The 7563-nt window shown below is 21.4% G+C and overlaps 1 long non-coding RNA gene across 1 annotated transcript; it reads left to right on the top strand.

Moving 5' to 3' along the window:
* The first annotated feature begins 805 nt into the window (after positions 1-805).
* Positions 806-3379, top strand: LOC108003762 (uncharacterized). The gene is made up of 3 exons (XR_001767105.3): positions 806-2875; positions 2940-3125; positions 3219-3379. It is a non-coding gene; the product is annotated as an uncharacterized LOC108003762 (long non-coding RNA).
* Positions 3380-7563: the final 4184 nt, after the last annotated feature.

The following is a 7563-nucleotide window of genomic DNA, read 5'->3' as shown; positions in this document are numbered from 1 at the left end:
TTCGCTTCGTTTTCTATAATTGATCTACAAAATGGTCAACAAATTTCGATGGATAGAAAAATAAGAAGAAAATTATTTTTTATGTAGGAACTGGATATAACAATTTAAAGTGATGTTATTCATATTTTACAACATTTCTATCACATTTGAATATTTAATATACAGTATTGGTTTGAAAAATTTCATTTGAAAAATTTGTCTGATATATTTATATGATGTAATTACTTATAGAAAAACATTTGAAAAAGAGATAATAAATTTAAAAAAATGTATTCCGTCTATGTCTATTCTCGAAAAATCTTTTTTGCAAAAGAAGTAAGATACTTGAAATATATAATCACAAAAATTAGAATAAAAACAGATCTAGATAAGATTAGAGTATGAGAAATTTAAATATGAAAAATTTCGAAAAATGTCTTTTAACACTAGATTTACGGATATTAACTATATATCTTTTTTTATTAAAATCCGTCTTTTTGACGAATATGTTAAAATCCAATTTTTCGTAAATTATTTATTTAAAATCTATTAAAATAATAAATTTTCATTTATTATTCTTCTTCGATACATTTTTTACATGTAAATTCTATCTTGGATATATATTTTCCACATACATACTTATTAGATTTAATGCAAATATAATTAGACACTGAATTGAAATTAGTATTTTATTCGTCATAATAATCATTATCCAATTCTTCAGCTAATTGAAAGATAATAAATTCTTTCGAATTTTATTTATTCTAGTGATCTCTTCGTATAATAATCCAAGTATTGATGGCTGTCAAACCTAAAAACAATTATAATATATATATATATATATATATATATATATATATATATAAAGGGCCTATTTATCTTGCTTTCACAGTATTTTCTTCATTATCAGTATCTTTTATTTCACTTTCGCTTTCAATATCTGAAAATATATATATATATATATATATATAAAGGGCCTATTTATCTTGCTTTCACAGTATTTTCTTCATTATCAGTATCTTTTATTTCACTTTCGCTTTCAATATCTGAAAATTATTTCAGATATTAACGCATTCTTTTATGGTATGTATTATAATAATTTTCATTCCCACAGTCGTCAGAATCTTCAATTTTGTTTATATTGTCAAATTCTTTCTCGCTTTCGCACATAATTTGTTTATATCAGAATCCGATTCAGATTAATTTTCATTTATACTGGTTATTCTTTTTATTTTTCTTATCATTCTTTTTATTATTCTTTTTTTTATTAATTCCATGTCTTTTGAAGACTTGCATAATATAACCGTAATAATATAATTATATAATAATTAAATAATAATATAAACGTAAAAAAGAATTTTTTTTGAATAGGTTTTGAAAATATCTTGAAAAATTCAAATTTTCATTTACGAAAATAAATTTTTGCTATGTTTCCAAATAGCACTTATTTTTTTTTTTTTTTACAAAACGCACTGTTGAAATTATTTCTCATAAATCTACTTGTTTTATAAAATAATAAAAGAGATTCATTTATAAAAATTACTTTTCTCTGAAAAATTCACCGTCGAAAGAATTATTTGTTTATTATATCACAATTATGCAAAACAACTTTGATTATGTATTTATTGCTAAACAGTCATCATTTGTTTGGTGTTGTTTTTTTTATTCATTGTTATTTCATATTTTTATTATTTTGCAATAATTGATCTATATAAATTAACCTGTCAAATTGACGGATTTTCGTAAAAATACAACATCTAGAAATAATAAAATATAAATGTTTCAGAGAAAACGAATAAAAAAATATATTTGCTGCATTTAAAAATCATTAAAAATCGAATATATATTTAAAGAATAACATTTGCATATTCAGAATTTTTAAGCATAAAATCGAAAACTCATCAAATTGACGAATTCCGTAAATCTACTATTAAGAAGTTTTCTGAAAGTCTACATATTATAGGAAGTTTATTAAGAATTTTTCTCATCGATGGCAAAATCTTTGTATCATTTAAGTGAAAATAAAATTCAATATAGTTAATGAATTAATGATTGTCAGACATTTCAAGAATTAAAAATAAAATTGACGCAATTTTTTGTTTTAGCGAATTCTTTAAAAAATAAAAAATTTATTTTAGATGATGGATGTGTCAAGTTTTAAGATCAAAACAATCCTATCCCAGGAAAGAACAGGAAAGTCATCATAATTGTATATATTGTAAACATTCTTAAAAAAGATCAATTACTATGTAACTTGTAAAGAATTGTTAGTAATGAAATCAGTAGAACATTTTCAGTACGAGCGAAAGTTTTTTTTAAGGATTTGCAAAATGTAGTTTTACGATATTATAGTTTTAGTTTTTAGTTTAAAGGTTAATGTTTTTCGTGAATCTGACGAGACAAATAGCCTATTCAATAAAATGCTTATAAAAACATGATTTTGAAATTCAACATTAAGATAAAGTTTCTCGTAACAATACTGATATTATATCAAGAAGACTTTGTATTGAAATAAATTATAAAAAATATTTACGCTAAGAAACCAAGGACAAATTCATAAAAGAAAAAGATTTGTTTGATAATGAATTGTGAAATATAAAATTTAGATTGTAAGTTAGCTTATTGAAAAATGAAAAAATAGGATTTATTTTTTACTATATAAAAAGAAAGAAGAAAATGAAAATCCAATGGCAAGATATAATATAGTTTTCGTCTATCATGAAATACTATTGGAAAATATGAGATTTCCTGGAATTATAAAGATTATTATTCCAAAAATGAGAATTAAGAAATAACTTGATTGTTAGTACTATCTCGAAAGAAGAATTCAAAAGTTTTAAAGAAATGCCATGATTCATCAGCAGTTGGATACTTTGGAAATAAAATGTTATCAAAAGTACGGTAATATGATTCTCTTATCGACAAGATATAGAACATTGATATCAATATTAATTTTACAGGGTCAAGAAAGAACTTCTTAAGAAAAAAGAGAGGATTTAAAAAATTTATAATATTGGAGTATTTGAGAGAACTTGATGTACTTCCAAAATCTGGAAATTGATTTGCAGTGATGTGATTGATTATTCACAAAGTGATACTAATGTCGACAAATATTTACAATCGTCAAGATGTTGCTCCAATATGTTGTAAGTTAATACAGAATGTTTTTAGGATTTACTCCGATTGTATTTATGTAATTATGTATGTATTTCTAAGGTTGTTAATTAATTTTATGTAAGGTTGTAAAATCAAAAAATTTTTCAAGAATCAATGAAATTGCTTGGAAAAAGACAAGAACGACTCCACTATATCTTTAGTCAAATAATTAGCAGAACATTTAATTAAAATTTTATTATAATATTTGTTAATGTTTGTTGTAAATTAAAATAATTGAAACAAATGATTATTTTTTTAACCTACTATTTTTTTTTAACCTACTATTTCAAAGGATAAATCAAAACAAATGTCGCCAACTATAATTTTGTATGATCAAAAGTATCCCATACATTTATGCAGAGGAATTCTTTAAAATCAAGAAGGCTACTTACACTGAAGAAATAAGAAAAAAAAAAAAAAAAAAATCATCAATTTGTAAGAAAGAAATTAGAAATCATTGACGAAAATGAAAATATGGTATGACAGCTATGTTTATATTATTGAATTTAATCCAGAAAAGAACATATGGTTACATCAATTATAACGAACAAAATTTCGAAATTACAATCGAAATTACATACTATGAAGGATTCTTATATAACTAGTAATAATAAATAAAATAAATAATTTATTACATTTAACTTTCAACGAAGACAAAATATAAAGTTAATCGATTAGCGAAATATAAAATTTGAAAATAAAAAGAGAAGATATTGGGTTCACGAAACAGTTCAAGAAGAGAATGTTTCTTCGTAAAAGATTATGGTGTATATTAAAATATGTTAAAATATGTTATAATAAGTTTCTTATTATCGACAATGATTTTTCTTCTATTGTGGAAGAAACTTTGATAAAAAAAATTGATTTTTTTGTGAGGGTGTTTTTTTGAATCTAGATTCGGGAAAATTATATTTTTGTAACAAGATCTTTTCTCATAACATGTAGCGAACTAATAACGGACTAAAAATGATGGATTGTTCCACAGTAAACATATATTGTAATAATTTATTTTAAGAGAAATAGTGAAATTTTTTTGATATAAAATTCCTCTAGTCGGAAGTGTATTTTAGAGCAGAAATTTGTTCAAGAAAGAAGGAGTTAAAAAATGCAAAAAATGCAAGTCGAGAATATAGATTCAATGAATCTAAAAGAAAACGTAATATTTGGATATTAGCATCTTGTTCATATTTTTCTCTGAGATGGAGGATAAATATCATCTAAAAAGGATTACATAAATAATATAAAATCAAATCTTTTTTTAAGATAGAAGTATTCAGTAAGTAAATCAAATTAAATGAAATTACCGCGGTTGCGACATCTGTTTTTTTTTAAATGACAAAAGATCGATATATTGTTACAACTACAATGTGGTACATCATAGCTAATATGAACTACAGAACTGGAAATTATAATAATGATTGTCATCTAAATTATTAAATATAAAATTAAATATAAATTAAAAATATCGAAATTAAATATATCGATTAAATGAAGTCTGATATCGATTACGAAGCAGAGTGGACCTCTCCTAGTTTTGAGAATAATAGATAAGTTATCATTATAAAAATAAATTTAAATTAATATTAAATTGTAAAATATGTAAATAAAATTATGATGAAGAAAGGAGTAATAAGCAAACACAACAATATATTACATCTTATAAAATAATTTACCGATATTTAGTATTAGTATATAGTAATAAAGATGAAATGATTTTTTTATAAGAAAAAATTCAAAATATACAGCAAAAATAGTAAAAATTTAGTAAATATAGTAAAAATAGTAAAAAATTAATTTTAAATAGTAAAAAAATAATTAAAATTTTTTTATAATAAGATAAATATATTCTGAAAATTTGTTAACTAATTAAAAAAAGAAATTAGACAAATTCGAGAATCTCAAAGAATATATGAATATAAATGCAACAGAACAAATACAATATAGAAATTATATATAATTTAATAATAAATATGTTTTGTAGATTATGAAATGAAACATCTATACTGTAATAATCCAAATTTTATAAAATATTTGAAATTATTAGATATTATTCTACTTTTCAATGAATCAGGTATTAAATACTTACATATTTTTGTTTTTTATTATTATATGTACCATTGAAATCTCGTATTTTTCGAGAAATATCTAAACCAGATGTGAATTCTTCTTATTATTCTGCTAATCCAGTGATCCTAGACGACTTTAATAATATATTTCACAATGCGAGGCTGCCTTGAGAAATGCAAGAAATTCGTCATTGATTATGTGGTTTTAGACTTCTGATTATTGAACTGGAAATTGGCTAGTACATGCGTTTCAGGAAGTGTCTATTGTAAGTTTTTCCTAAGCAAATCTTACGCCGTATTTTACATATGAAGAATAAAGATGCAGGAGATAAAGATCATTTCTATAAATAAGAATTTCTAGCTTTTTTTCTGTATTAGATAGGATAAATAAATTCTTAAAGAATAGGCGCTGAAGTTTCTTGATAAGAATGATTATGCAATACTTGTAATATCCTGATCAGAATTTGAATTAATACCAATTGAAAATGTAGATAAGAAAGCACATGATTCTGGAATATAGTGATCTCCATTGTTATATTTTAGATTAAAGCTCTATCCAGATGAATTACCAGATTAATTAAATATTAATGATAATTGAATTGCACAATTGTGTATCGAATGTACTCGCGCGCTTTCTAAAGTTTTCAGAAGAACTTTAATTCAGCAAAAACAATAGATTTATATATAACTTTCCAATTTACTAAATTACAATTTGTCAAGAATAAAATTCCAAATTTAAAAAAACTTCTTTTTTCATTGCAATAAGATTTGTAGGGAATATAAATTCATAATGAGAAGATAAGGCGATGAACATTAACATTAGCGGAGAATTTTAATGTTATTATTTACGAGTAAATAATCTTCTAATCTTTTTTTAGGAGATAAGAAAAAATTGCAAGATCAAGAGCAAACTGTCCAGTCTGATGAAGATCATAAAAAAAGATTAAAAAAAGAAAACTGATAAGAATTATCAAACATTTTCGCATCATATAGGGATAAAACTGTCGAAATTTAATCGACGAAAAAAATTTGTTGATTGTTTATATATGAATTATTTATTATAAAAAAATTGAGTTTTATGAGTTTCTTTAATCGTAGATTCTGATAATTATTTTTATATAAAATATCTATTTTATAATTAATTGATCAATTATAATAAAAATAAAATTAATTAATTAATTAAAATTATATTTATTTTTACTATAATAATTATTTAATTGATAATAATGATCTACTATAATAATTATTTAATTGATATAATTATAATTGAATATGAATATTATAACTTTTAATTAATTAATTAATTATTTTATATATTAATAATAAAATTTAATAATTATGAAATAATCTTTTGTATACAAGTATTTGTTATTTTATCAGAATCGAATAATAGTTGCATATATCTATTTATAGTTAAAAAAATATTATGTATTTAATATTATTTAATATTATTTAATATTATTATGTATTTAATATATGTATTTTCAGTTTTATTTTTTGAGCAATTGAGCTATTTAATATTATAATTCTCATTATTTTTTGCTATAAATTGATTATAATTTTTATATGATAGATTCAATTTATCTTTTATTGCTCATAATCATATATCTTTTATATGTCTCAAAATATGAAAGATTATATAAAATCAAATGCCTTTTTAAAATCGATAAATATATTATATAGTTTTCCTTTTTGGTAATGTTTCTACAATTTTTGTAGAACAAACAATATTATATTTTCGCATGATTTATTTATTGCGGAAATCTATTTAATTCCTAAAAATATATTTTTTATAATTGCAATGAATATTTTCAAAATTGTATTTATTAATGTTATTTTTTTATTTTGTATTATTTTCTTTTTTATATAATATTATTGTGTTTATGTTTTCTGAATTTGATAGGATTTTTTTTTTTAATATTCCTTTTTTTAATTTATTAAGTTTAACATTATTTTATAACATATTTTTTAATTTATTCTGCTTCGAAGTCTTTCCTCATATTTCCTTATTATTATTATATTCAGTAGCATTTATATTATATTTTCTGATAAGACTATCTATATCAATGTGTGTAATATTGTTTTCTTAAATCATGTTTGTAGAATTTGTTTAGTAATAGTTCTTGCATTTTTTTCTAGGTATAATTGGCATGGCATGAATAAGTACAAGTATAAATAATTATATTTAAAATGTATGTATTTTCCTTTTTAATTTATTTATTAATTTTCAAAAGATTTGTCTGTTATATTTATTTAAATATTTTTTAATATTATTTATATACTTTATTTATTATGTTTTAATGTTTTAATGTTTATGTATTAATATTTATTATATTTTAATAATTTTATTTTTATTTTATTT

This window comes from Apis cerana, linkage group LG10 (assembly GCF_029169275.1).
Source record: "Apis cerana isolate GH-2021 linkage group LG10, AcerK_1.0, whole genome shotgun sequence".
In the NCBI taxonomy this organism is placed as follows: Eukaryota; Metazoa; Arthropoda; class Insecta; order Hymenoptera; family Apidae; genus Apis; species Apis cerana.
The sequence above is the reverse complement of the archived record's forward strand: the minus strand, read 5'-3'. Positions and strand labels throughout refer to the sequence as shown.